Source organism: Paroedura picta, chromosome 1 (genome assembly GCF_049243985.1).
Source record: "Paroedura picta isolate Pp20150507F chromosome 1, Ppicta_v3.0, whole genome shotgun sequence".
Classification (NCBI taxonomy): domain Eukaryota; kingdom Metazoa; phylum Chordata; class Lepidosauria; order Squamata; family Gekkonidae; genus Paroedura; species Paroedura picta.
Genome location: NC_135369.1, coordinates 53,966,735 through 53,979,092, shown reverse-complemented (window position 1 = coordinate 53,979,092; position 12,358 = coordinate 53,966,735). Strand labels below are relative to the sequence as shown.

At 45.1% G+C, this 12,358-nt stretch overlaps 1 long non-coding RNA gene across 3 annotated transcripts in view; it reads left to right on the top strand.

Annotated features, from left to right (window-relative positions):
• Nucleotides 1–12,358, top strand: part of LOC143838013 (uncharacterized) — an 83,925-nt gene that overhangs the window by 12,153 nt on the left and 59,414 nt on the right. For all 3 annotated transcript variants that reach the window (XR_013231199.1, XR_013231198.1, XR_013231200.1), the window contains exon 2: nucleotides 1,588–1,683. This is a non-coding gene — a long non-coding RNA (uncharacterized LOC143838013). The remainder of the gene's footprint in view (nucleotides 1–1,587; nucleotides 1,684–12,358) is intronic.

The window sequence follows — 12,358 nt, the reverse complement described above, 5'->3', positions numbered from 1 at the left end:
GAGGGTAGGGCAGGTCAACATGACCGTATATGGTCATATCACCTGACAAATGTTTAATACATTTTTAAAATATATATATATACAAAATAATTAACTACCACCCATTTGGGAAACCCTTCCAGGGCTGTCAATAAACCTCAGGTTTTATGAAACCCTGGCTGAGAAAGCCTGCTTTAGGCTGATCTTGCACTGAGCAGGGGGTTGATCTCTATCATCATTCGGTATAAGATGGGAACTGGAGCCTTTCCAGCTCATAGTTCAATTTCATTCCAGCACCCCACTGTGTATGAACTGCTGTATAAAACTGCAGTCAGAACAATAGGACCATAGTAGTAAAACTGCAAGCCTGAAAATCTTTAATTGGAACAATATAGTGCTGCAAGGTGAGTTCTAGTTTGAAAAGAATAAACTCTTGAGTACACTGAGTCTTTTATTAATATAGTCCTTACTGGTATTTCATAAAACAAATAGGCATTTATGCTCGAGAGTTAACTGTAACCATGCACTGTAAATCATTTGAACATATGCGAACACCAAGTTCCCAAAATGTATGGTGCCGAGACTTTGTAGTGTTTTGTTCTTTTCTAGATCACATTTTCTTATCTTTCAGCCAGCACACAAAGGCTACTCAGAGGATGCTTGGCTGAATGAAGATGAACTGCAGAGTTTGTCTTCTCTGACAACGATCCAAAGAAATATGCTCACAAGCAGCAGAGAAAACATGCACATAGGTGGGGAGTCAAGGGCTTCTTTGAAGATTTTGCTGAAGCCTCTTGTATGGCTGGGGGAAAAAACAAGTTGCTTTTGAGTCTGAAGCAAGAACAGTAGCAAACTGGAACCAGCAAGCCTCTGTACCAGGGGTAGCCAAACTGTGGCTCTTCAGATGTCCATAGACTACAATTACCATGAGCCCCTGCCAGCATGCTGATAATTGTAGACCATGGATATCTACCACAATATGGCCACCCCTGCTCTATGCATGTTGGTAAGGGCCTTGGGATTCTTGTGCTCCTGACTAACAGGCTCTGTGGCCTCAGTTCTACAGCTGGCTCATTACAGGTGCAGAAGTCTGCCTGCAGAAGCAGCCTTGGAGCCAGAGGCAGTACTCCTGCCTGTAAAGCATTTACCACTGTTTATTTCACTCCCTGGGATTTAGATGACTCGATCTATTTAAAACAAACAAAAGATTTTGTTAGGGATAGGCAGGATTTATTGCTTTCTCTGTTTTTATTGGAAGAGTAGGACTTTTCTTTAACTGTTTCTTTTCTGGTTTGGAACTCGAGTTATATTGTGCTGCCTGCTTTTGTACCTTTAGGTCTCTCAGAAAAGCCTTACAGGAAATGAATTGACATTGATCTCAGGGCTTTACTAAATGTTACAGAGATTGTATTATTGCCAGTGTCTCCCAGGTAATGTCTAGAAAATAAACGTGTGATGTAGGGCCATCATATTTCTGCTGCTTTCTTCATGGAGTACCCACAGACTTGGTACAGGGTAAAAGAAACAGTAAACAAAGTGACGCCTTGTCACTTGTCCCCTTTACGACATGTTACTTATTTTTATTCATATACTGTTTCTCTCCCGAAGGGACCTCAAACCAGTTTACAACATTGTTTTTGAAGAGGAGTACAACCTGATGCTTGGATACTTCTTCTCCTATGAATCCTGGCGGCATGATATTAGGTAATTCTTCCTAGCTCTGAGGAGTGGGATTACTCCCACCCCTTCTTCAATTCTTTTCCTACCTCTTCTGCAAGCTCCAAGGAGCTCCATTGTGTAGTTTTTCAGAAATTCAGCTTGTTAAAATCAAATTATCTGGGAGGAGGTTCTGAGGTCCTTTGGGAAAATGGTTCTCACCTGATCCCTCTTTGGGTGGGCTTTTGCATGAATGGTGGGGCAGTTGCTTTGCATTCCTTTATGCCCTTGGCGTAACTCACTATCATTTGATATTAGTTTAATTCAAGCACCATCTATAATTTATAGGCTTACACTGAGGTGTACATGTGTACAAACTGGGAATCAAAGTAACAAAAATGGAGGTACCTGGTGATGTTGATATTCTTGTTGCCATAGCTGGATTTCAGGAGTGGCTGACCACAGGTGAACACGAAAGAGCAGCCTCGGGGCAGAAAGAGGCTCAGATTTTCGAGTACCCCTGCACCTCATCCTTCTCCATTCCTCCTAAAGGGCAAGTCACCCAAGGGAACCTAGGTTTACTTGCAGGCTATGGTCAGAGCTCCAGATAGTTTACCAGCTTATAGGCTGGGAAATTCTTGGAGATGTTGTAGGTGGAGCCTGAGGAAGGTTGGGTCTGGTGAGGGGAGGGACTTCAGTAAGATATAATACCTTAGTGTTCACCTCCCAGAGAAGCCATTTTTCCAAGGGAACTGATCTCGAGCCTGGACATCAGTTGTTGTTTTGTGAGATCTTCAGCTACCACCTGGAGATTGGCAATCCATTCACAAGAAAAACCTCTTGGCCTACAATGGAGGCACAAAATAACTTTGCTACTCCATCCTCCTGGACTCCATAATTGTGCATGTTATATACTGCCGTGTCACTTCCAGTTATGGCAAACCCTATGAATTAATCACCTACAAAGTTTCCTGTTGCCTTAACTCAGGTCACTTTTAAGATCTTCTAAATTGGTGGATGAGGTTCATAGTACTGGTTTTGAGCACAGTCTGATTTGGACAGAGAAATCACAGATTACGACCTTCTTCAGCAAACACCTCCTGGTCTCATCGGCCTTTTTCTCATGATGAGTTGCTTTCCTTGCTCAGTGAAACAGGCTTCCTCAGGAGGTGGTGGGTTATCCATCTTTGGAAATTTTTAAACAAAGGCTGGATAGTCACCTGACAGAGTGGCTGATTCTGTGAAGGCTCAAGGGGGTGGCAGGTTACAGTGGATGAGCGATAGGGTTGTGAGTGTCCTGCATAGTGCAGGGGGTTGGACTAGATGACCCAGGAGGTCCCTTCCAACTCTATGATTCTTCTATACAAGACTGTAAAGTACATAGTACATAGTACACAGTACATAGCCCAGAAATGATTGTCATGATGGGGACACAGAGCTGCTTGGTACAACCCAAACCTTAGGCTCTACCTTTTCCTTTCCATAATTCTTCACCAAAGGAGACAAAAAAGGATGGACTAAGAATCATAGAATCATAGAGTTGGAAGGGGCCATACTGGCAGGATCAGCCTAAAGCATCCAGGATAAGTATCTGTCCAGCTACTGCTTAAAGACCCCAGTGAGGGGGAGCTCACTACCTCCTTAGGCAGTTGATTCCACTGCTGAACTATTCTGGCTGATCCCCCCCCCCTGATATCCAGCTGATATTGTTTTCTACTTAGTTTAAAACCATTACTGTGGGTCCTATTCTCTGCTGCCAACAGGAACCTTTCCCTGCTCTCTTCTAAGTGACCACATTTCAGATACTTAAAATCAGCAATGATGTCCCCTCTCAATCTCCTCTTCTCCAGGCTGAACATTCCCAAGTCTCTCAGCATTTCCTCATTGGGCTTGGTCCCCAGGCCTTGGATCATTGTAATCACTCCTCTGAATCCTCTCAATTTTGTTCACGTCCTTTTTGAATGAGGTCTCCAGAGCTGCACACAGTACTTCAGGTGGGGTCTGACCAATGCAGTATACAGTGGAACTATTATGTGATTTTGATGTGATGCCTCTTTTTATATAGCCCAGGACTGCATTTGCCTTCTTTACTGCTGCATCACACTTTCTGCTCATATTTAACTTAAAGTCCACAAGTACCCCAAGATCATGTTCACACCCACTGCTACCCAGAAGTGTATCTCCCATTCTGTATGCATGCTTCTCATTTTTGTGACGCAGATGTAGATCTCTGCACTTCTCCTTATTGAATTGCATTTTGTTCCCATTTGCCCACTTCTACAGAGTGTTCTCTTGTGGCACAGAGTTGTAAGGCAGCAGTCATGCAGTCTGAAAGCTCTGCCCATGAGGCTGGGAGTTCAATCCCAGCAGCCAGCTCAAGGTTGACCCCTTCAGATCCATCTTTCATTCCATCCCAGGTCAAAACTCAGGCAAAAAGAGCAACAGCTCCATCAGTTCCAACCATCCAAGCAGAATACATCGGGAGTACCTCCAATACCTAAGATGACAGGCTTAGTTGGACTCATCTGGACTAAAGGGAACAGTTCCTTACCCAAGTCCTGCAGTCAAGTAATGAGATGGTTCAGCCAACCTTGTGACAACTTCTTTTCCTCTTTGCTCAGTGTGAAGACTTTTCCAGCTGCAGTCTACAAATGAACAGACAATTGAGCTCTCTAGATGGCTGGGTAGTGTAATGTATTCGGCTTTGGTCGGACACTCGCAGTTCAGCAGTGGAATAGGCTGCCTAAGGAGGTGGTAAGCTCCCCCTCACTGGCAGTCTTCAAGCAAAGGTTGGATACACAGTTTTCTTGGATGCTTTAGGATGCTTAGGGCTAATCCTGTGTTGAGCAGGGGGTTGGACTAGATGGCCTGTATGGCCATTTCCAACTCTATGATTCTGTTCTATTCTTCCAGATATTCTGTCCCCAGGGACCATTGTGCTCCCCAGACCCAACCTTTTTGTGCCTGATTGCTTGGAGATTGAGTGGCATGGGACACTGAATCTAGGGTTCTCAGAACAAGTAGTGAAAGCTATGCTGCCAAAGAGATAACAGCATGAGAAGAGCCCTGCTGGATCATACCAATGGTCCATTTAGTAGTTCAATATCCTGTCTCACACAGTAGCCAACCAGTTGCTCTGGAGAACCAGAATCAGGGCATAGAGGCTGAGGCCTTTCCCTGATGTAGCTTCCTGGCTCTGGAGTTCACGTTTAGTGCTTTTGAATGTGGAAGTTCCCTTTAGTCACCAATTCTAGTAGTCATTGATAGACTTCTCCATGAGCTGATCTAATCCCCTTTTAAAGCTGTTTATTCCTGTAGACATCACTATATCCTCTGGCAGCCAATTCCACATTTTAATCAACAAAAAGGATTTATACATGTACCTAGGAAGAACAAGACCCTGAATAATGCTGATTTTCCTATGATCCTATCCTTTATACATGACAGCCTTGTCTTAGAGCAAATATGCTCTATACACACATAGCCGTTCTGGCCTTAGTGTTGCTTTTGGTTGCGAGTAACCCTCTCTCATGTGACTTGGTGGTCAAGCATTTTATCATAACCAGTAGTGCTTTTCAGCCTTCCCATAGTTCACTATTTCCCCTCTTGGAGATTTCACATAGTTAAGTGCTTACAAAATCTCTCTGAACCACTATGAGAAGTGCCACTGATTAAGGTTCTGTTCTTTGTGGACTTTATCTGCCAAACACATTTTGGAGCTGTGAGTGCTATCTATAGCGAGGGGTTTTACATTTTTGAAAGGATGTGGTGGTCCTCTGGCTGGACCCTTCATCATACTGAAGTTAACTATCTTCCTCATGTCTCAAGAGGTTACCTTCCACTTTTGCCCCTAAATCTATCACATCCCCAGGAGAAGGATTGCCATGCCTAGGATGTGCTTATCTATATACAACATATGGTTTCTTTCACGAGGTCAGATTCCTTTTCGTATCCTGACATCCAGTAGCTAACAGCAGGGAGGTATCTAAAATCATTTCTCTGTATGTGGCTTAAGGAATTTAATGTGGTACTCATACCTATTGGATCCTGTTTAGTTTCTCTGTAGAACCAGAATCAGGGTTCACCCTGAGTTATTCTTCTCAGGGGCTCAAATCTCTGGAAGGAATAGCATTGAACCAAGAGTGCAGCCACCACAGTCACTTTTCACTTCAGCGCACCAGTTCTTGAGATCTGTAAAGATCTACCTTTTATAGACCATTGGGCTCATATGCAACGCTGTTGCCATCTTTCTCAAAATGGTGCTATGCAGTTCAGTTGCCATCTTAGGCAGTGGGTCCTTCAACTGGTGGTTTAAGAGGAACAGAGCCAGAGGGCTGCCCTCCCTTTTTTGCGGGGGGTGCAGGATTTATTAATTTGTTGTATGATAAGTGTAGTGCAGCCAGGAGATCCAAGGACTGTCAGGCAGCAAAGCAAGGGTGGTTTACCATTGCCTGCCTCTGTCATGATCCCTAGTGTGCCTTGGAGGAATTTCATCCAAATCCTTGGAGGTTTCCCATCTGAATACTAACCATGGTCGGCTACATAGCTTCTGAGATCTGACAGGATTGGACTTGCCCAGGGAAGCTTTGTAACATCCCAAAGATCAGATGTCCTCCTCTCCTAAAGGGAGAGATTAAATTTGGGCTTACTGTGAAGTTTCCTTCTCTTTGACACAGAGGACATCTTGAACCCTCCCTTGTCTAAGAGATTCCAGTCACTTACATAAGACCTTGAGTCCTTTACTGCTGTTATTAGCTTAGGTTTCTCCTGAGACAGAGTTGGCTATCAGCCTTGCCTCTGTTGATTTTTTTTTCAGGTTAAGTTCCATTGGCTGTGATGAGCAGTGGCACTGTGGTTGATGAGAGGCAGATGAGCAAGGTCTTCAGTGACAGTTATGGAGATGGATGGAGGAGGTAGCGTTCCAGGCACTGGTACACTATGGGAAAGATACTTCCTCTCACCAGATACTGAGGCTTTTTTATAGGATAAAACATGCTATTTCTTAGCATGTTTCTTAGCATAACACCTCTTGATTGGAAGGACTATGTTTTGGCAGGTTTGAGCCCCAGGACCTGGCACTCAGGTTGGCTAAGGCCCCATGAGCCTATATGGGACAGTTTCTGAAAAGGAAGCTGTTCCTCAGAGAGGGAGTCGGTGTTGGATCAAGGTGGATTTGAGTGATGAAGCAGGGTGTTGCTTGCATGTGACACACTGGAGGGGGTGGTGCTGGACCATATATCTGAAGACTAGAAGTTAACTAGCCAGTAACCTTAATGTTATTTACTTGGTTGTACCTGCCTGGTAGTTGCCAATGATTTCATGCCTTGTGGTTAATAAAATTGTTTAAGCAGCCTTGTATACTTCCTGACCTATGGACTAGGCTGCTTGATACATTATTGCAAGATCCCCTTTTAGTGATGTGCCCCTTGGTGACAACAGATAAGGAATAAATTTGTGAAAATCAGACATGGTGGCACAGTCCCAAAAGCAGGAGAGAGCAAGAAGCACTTTCCTGCCCCAGCTTCCTAACATGTCTGCATGTCTGAAAGAAGTCTGGAAAGAAAGTACCCGCGAGCCTCTATGACCACGTATTGTGGTTTTCTGAACAGAAGAGGAGGAGGAGTCCCTCTCCCCCGGGGCATAAATGAACAACCTAATATTGTGTATATGTGGGTTTTTAGAAAAAGATTATTCAGGAGAAATAAAACAATCATGGTAAAACTGGCAAGTTAGTTGCATTGCACTAGATCATAATTCATTTTAGGAAGGTGGAGTTACAGCGTAGGCAGCAAAACCATCATGTGTCTGAAATGGGCATGCCACATTAGTTCAAAGGAAATACACACCCTTTATTTATTCCAGTGGTCTCATGAGTAAAGATGGTTGTAAGCCAATCTAAACACATCTTGGGTACATTTCAAATTAAACAAAGGAACTCCAGCCGTGGGCCATCATGAGTAGGAAGAGGAGTGACTGATAAGTCCTCTTAGGAAGCACCTGGAAGGGTTGTCTGGCTTGACTGCAAATGTCAGTGGTTTATCCTATGCAGAAAAACGGTTGCATTGAAAATGTGTAATGGGGAATTGGAGGGTGGCCAATAACAGGTTTGCCAGTGACAAGTGGACTGGTGGGAACAATCAGCCTGGCTTTTGCTAAAAGAAAGAAATCTAGTCCTTGACAGCCTTCTAGCATCTGAAACCTCCAAAGCATCTGTGCAGCTCGTAGAAGTCAGCTTCCCACTGGAGGTATCTGTGGCCAGGGAGGCCATGAGAGTTTTCTAAAGCATTAGAAAGCTATTCATGTACCCATCCCTGTAGGAGGCTGAAGCTGGGTCCCAATTCCTTATTCATAGTTCCTTATTTGTGACTTCTTCATGAACAACCACAAATTCCAAGGATCATTTAATTCCACATTCAGGGGCCTTTCTGTTTCCTGGTTCGCAGTCCAGTTCTTGTGCCAGCTGCTCCAAAGTGGGGTGCCTTCAGGACAAATGCACAGACTAACTCTGGGGCATAATTGTATGCTAAATCAGTACAAAACAGTTTTACCGCAAACAGTCTTTGGGCTACCCCAAATCACACATCCTCATATTACAGAGACTGCTCCCTGCAAGAAGACCTACAATGATGCCTGGTTTAAGCTGTGGTTCTGGCACACAGGCTTCTACTTGGGCTGCCACCAGGAAGCTTGCATTGTGAAGAGCATCTGAATGAGGATCTGGAATGGCTGCATACCGTCTGGAATCCAAAATGAAGATTGGGGAACCACATGCCATACACATTCAGGGGACTCTGTCCTCCAAGGGGATCTATGCTGCCTCCTCATTCAAAGCCCAGTTCTGTGCTAATTGCTCCAAAATGGAGTGCCCCATCACTAACATGCATGATTTTGTGCCTGGAGCAAATATGGCTTCTGGTACCCAAACTTCCTATTAGTACCACTGAGATCTATACTTTCCCTTGCCCTGGGTATGCAAGGTTCAGCCTCTCAATCATAATTATTTTTAAGTTATTTATTGTTCTACTAGATTTAAAGCCCATTTTACAGGAAAATAAAATGGGCGCTAGAAGGGTTTAGCCTTGCCCCGGGGGACTGGTACAGGGTTCTGTGCGGGCGGGGAGGCAGGCGGTAGACGGGGATGGAGTGGTGTGGTTGTGCAGCGGGGCTGGGGCCGGCGAGTGAGGTGTGACTCACGGGGGGCAGGCTCCTCGGATCTCCTCGTAGTGTTGGCTTGGCAGCGAGTCCGGCGTGGCGGCCTGTCGTCGGAGCGGCGGGGCGGGGGGATGGCCTGTGTCCGCGTCGGCGTAGAGGGCGGGCCGCGATGTTTGGCGGGGCCGGTCGGCGTAGAGCAGGTCAGAGGCGGCGGCGTTGCCGCGGCAGCCATCTTGGTGCATGTTGGGAGGCTGGTGAGGCGCCGAAGTCGCAGAAGAGGGCAGGAAGCGTTGAAGGTTGGTGGCAAGGTGCAGGTGGGTAGGGTAGGAGTGCTGGCTGCGGTGGTTTGGTGGGGGCGGTGAGCGCGTTGTCTCGACGTTGATGTTCGCGGCATCCTTCTCCCGGCCGCTGGAGCGGCGTCGTGGCATCAGCGAGGTGGCGCAGCCGCTCCAGCGGCCGGGAGAAGGCAGAGTTGTGTGGGTGGAAAGGAGCAGGGCCCCTGCTCCTTTCCCCGCATTGAGGCGGAGGCAATGGCGGCCCATTGCCTCCTTGGTCCAGGATTGACACGCCGAGGAGCGAATCAGGAGCAGTTTCGCGGCTCCTAATTCACTCCTCCGAGTTTTTATCCCGGACAGAGCCCGCCCTAACTCCTTCCCACCAGCCCTTAGCGTTTTATTTAGTCCGTGGCGCTGCCCACGGCGCCACGGGCAGTTTAAAGATGTAAAACCCTCTGCCACTTGGAAAGTTATTTATAATTTTCTTTGTTGCCTCACTGATGCAGCTAAAATTTCTAACAAAACAGTCCACCCCCTGGCCCAGCAGGTATGGAATTTCGGACTGGGTTGCCATCAGTATGCTGATGATACCCAGTTGTATCTCCTGATGAGCAGCTGCCTCAACTCTGAAGTCTTTGCCAGTTGCTTGGAAGCAGTGATGGTCTGGCTCAAGCAAAGCCGGCTGAAACTCAGCCCTGACAAGACAGAGGTCTTGCAGTTCGGTAGGAAAGTGCCAGACCTGGAAGTGCGTCTCCCCTGCCTGGATGGAGTGCAACTTAAGATCCCACACACTGCCAGGAATTTGGGGGTGATCCTGGATACCTCCCTTTCTATGGAGGTCGAGATCACGAGAGTAACCCAACTGCCATTCTTCCACCTACACCACTCAAGGCTACTAGCCTTACTAGTGCCCTACCTGTCCTCAGACTGCTTGGCCACAGTAATACATGCAGCAGTCATCTCCATGTTGGAATTCTGCAACTATGCAGGCAGTCCCTTGTCCCTGATCCAGAAATTACAGTTGGTACAAAATGCAGCTGCTAGGATCCTCATTAGGACACCAAGAAGGCCCCTCATCCAGCCTGCACTGAGGCAGGTGCATTGGCTACTGGTTGAATACCAGATCAGGTTAAAGTTTCTGGTTTTGACTGTCAATGCCACTTGTGGCCTGGCCCACTGTATCTTAGGGACCATCTAACTCCCTATGCCCCATGCAGGGCCTTACGCTCTGCAACAGCAAACAGGCTGGAGATCCTCAGGCCACACAAAGTCCACCTGCCCCTGGCCCAGTGGAATGAGCTCCCGGATAAGCTGAGTGCCCTGCAGGAGCTTGTCAAGTTCCGCTGGGCCTGTAAGACAGAGCTCGTCCACTAGGCCTTTGGTTGGGGCTAGGTGAAATCAGGAGGTCTTCCCCTCCTTCGGTGTGCCATTGACCATCTCCCTGGAGCCAGAAAAATGGTTGGTGTGTGTGTCAGGACTGATGGGGGTTGGGAGGGTGGGATGGGATAGTATTGTTTTATTTTGTAAATTTTATTTGTTGTGAACCACCTTGAGCCAGCTGTTCTGGAATTAGCAGCATATAAATATAACAAATACATAGATAAACATTTAAAATAAAGTCATCCAAGACACCTGTTTGCTTTTGTATCTGTAGGCATATTATCCTCCATCCATGTTTGTTTGTTTTTTACTTTATGAGGAATTAAACAAAACATCAGGATTTTTCTTCCATACATATTTCAATAAAATGAATGATAATAAAAAGTTGGCGGTTAGGTTTGCAACATACTTATTGCTAAGCCCTGAGATCTCAGCTGGGAAGTTCCATGAGTGGTGGGCAGTGTTTCTGAGTGAACTTTTGAGTGCAACAGTGAGCATCAGCATACCTGGTAGCTCATTGACACAGTAAACAAGACCCCAGTTGTGCCTTTGCATCTTTTTACAGTGGTTCTGAAATGGGTATTATTTCAATCACCCAGTAATGCTTTTACCACAATTCTAAAACATTCACTGGACATCCATCCTTTTTGAAGTCACTTTCTGAGTTTTAACTCTCAGTAAAACCTGTTACAATCCCCAAAGATATGTAATGGAGATTATAGTGCCTTGTCACACAGGTTTTTCCTTCCCTCACAGGAAAATACATTGCATAGAGAATGGAAATTACAGTGGTAGGTTATATATTAACATCTGGAATATCTGTTTCTCCCACTTGGCTGCAATCACATTTGGGTAGTGAAACCTGTCTGTTATTGGAATGTAAGACTGAGCAATATGGCATGCATTTGTGTGACATCCATGAGTATTAAGCACACACTGAATTTATTAAATCACAAACAGAGAAATCTGAGGCAATCATTCTCATCGATGGTCAATTATTTTTCTCAAATTCTAAATTAACCATGACTTGGATAGCCTAGGCTAGCTTGATCTCATCAGATCTTGGAAGCTAAGCAGGTTTACCAAGATCATAAAATGGAGGCAGGCAACCGTAACCACCTCTGAATGTCTCTTGCCTTAAAAATCCTACAGGGTTTCCATATGTCGGTTGCGACCTGATGGTGCCTTCCACTACTACCATATGAATGAATTATATTCAAAAGATTGTCAGTACTTTAAGTGTTAACCTTTCTTCTGTTTAATTGAGCTGTTCTATTCCAAAGAGGACATTCATATTCATTATGTTTTCCTTTGTGCGGGGACACTGATGGTGCTTTATGTAATTTGGGAACTTTCTTGAGAGTTGGTAGTCGGCATTTGCTCCAGGTTTCCACCAGCAGGTATGGATTGCGAATGTTCATGCTAAGTTTACATCAGGAGATGCAGAACATATTTAATTTGTTTTCTGTGTTCTTTGAGGATCTCGCTTTTTTCATTCTTTCTTTCGGATTGCTTTCCTGGAAGATGCCTATTGTAGTCACACATATTCCTCCCTGAATTGTATCTGACATTTTCATTGTTTAAAATGAAGCATGCAGGTTTGGGTTCAGCCCAAATTTCCAAATTAAAAATATGTTTCTCTACACCAAGGTTTTCAACAAGGTAGGTTTGTCTGTCTAAAGGGATCTTAAAATTTAGCATTCATGGGTTAAATAGGAAAGTCATCTTATGGATTGGTAAATGGTTGAAAGAAAGAAAAGTACAGGAAATACTGGGTAAGAAAACAGCTCCCCAAGTAGAGAGAGGTCAATTGTAGTTTATTATTTATGATAATACAATCTGAAGTGCATTGTGAAGAGCTGTAAAAAGGTATCTTTAAAAGGAGGAAAGGACCCTCCTGTACACAAAAGCAAACA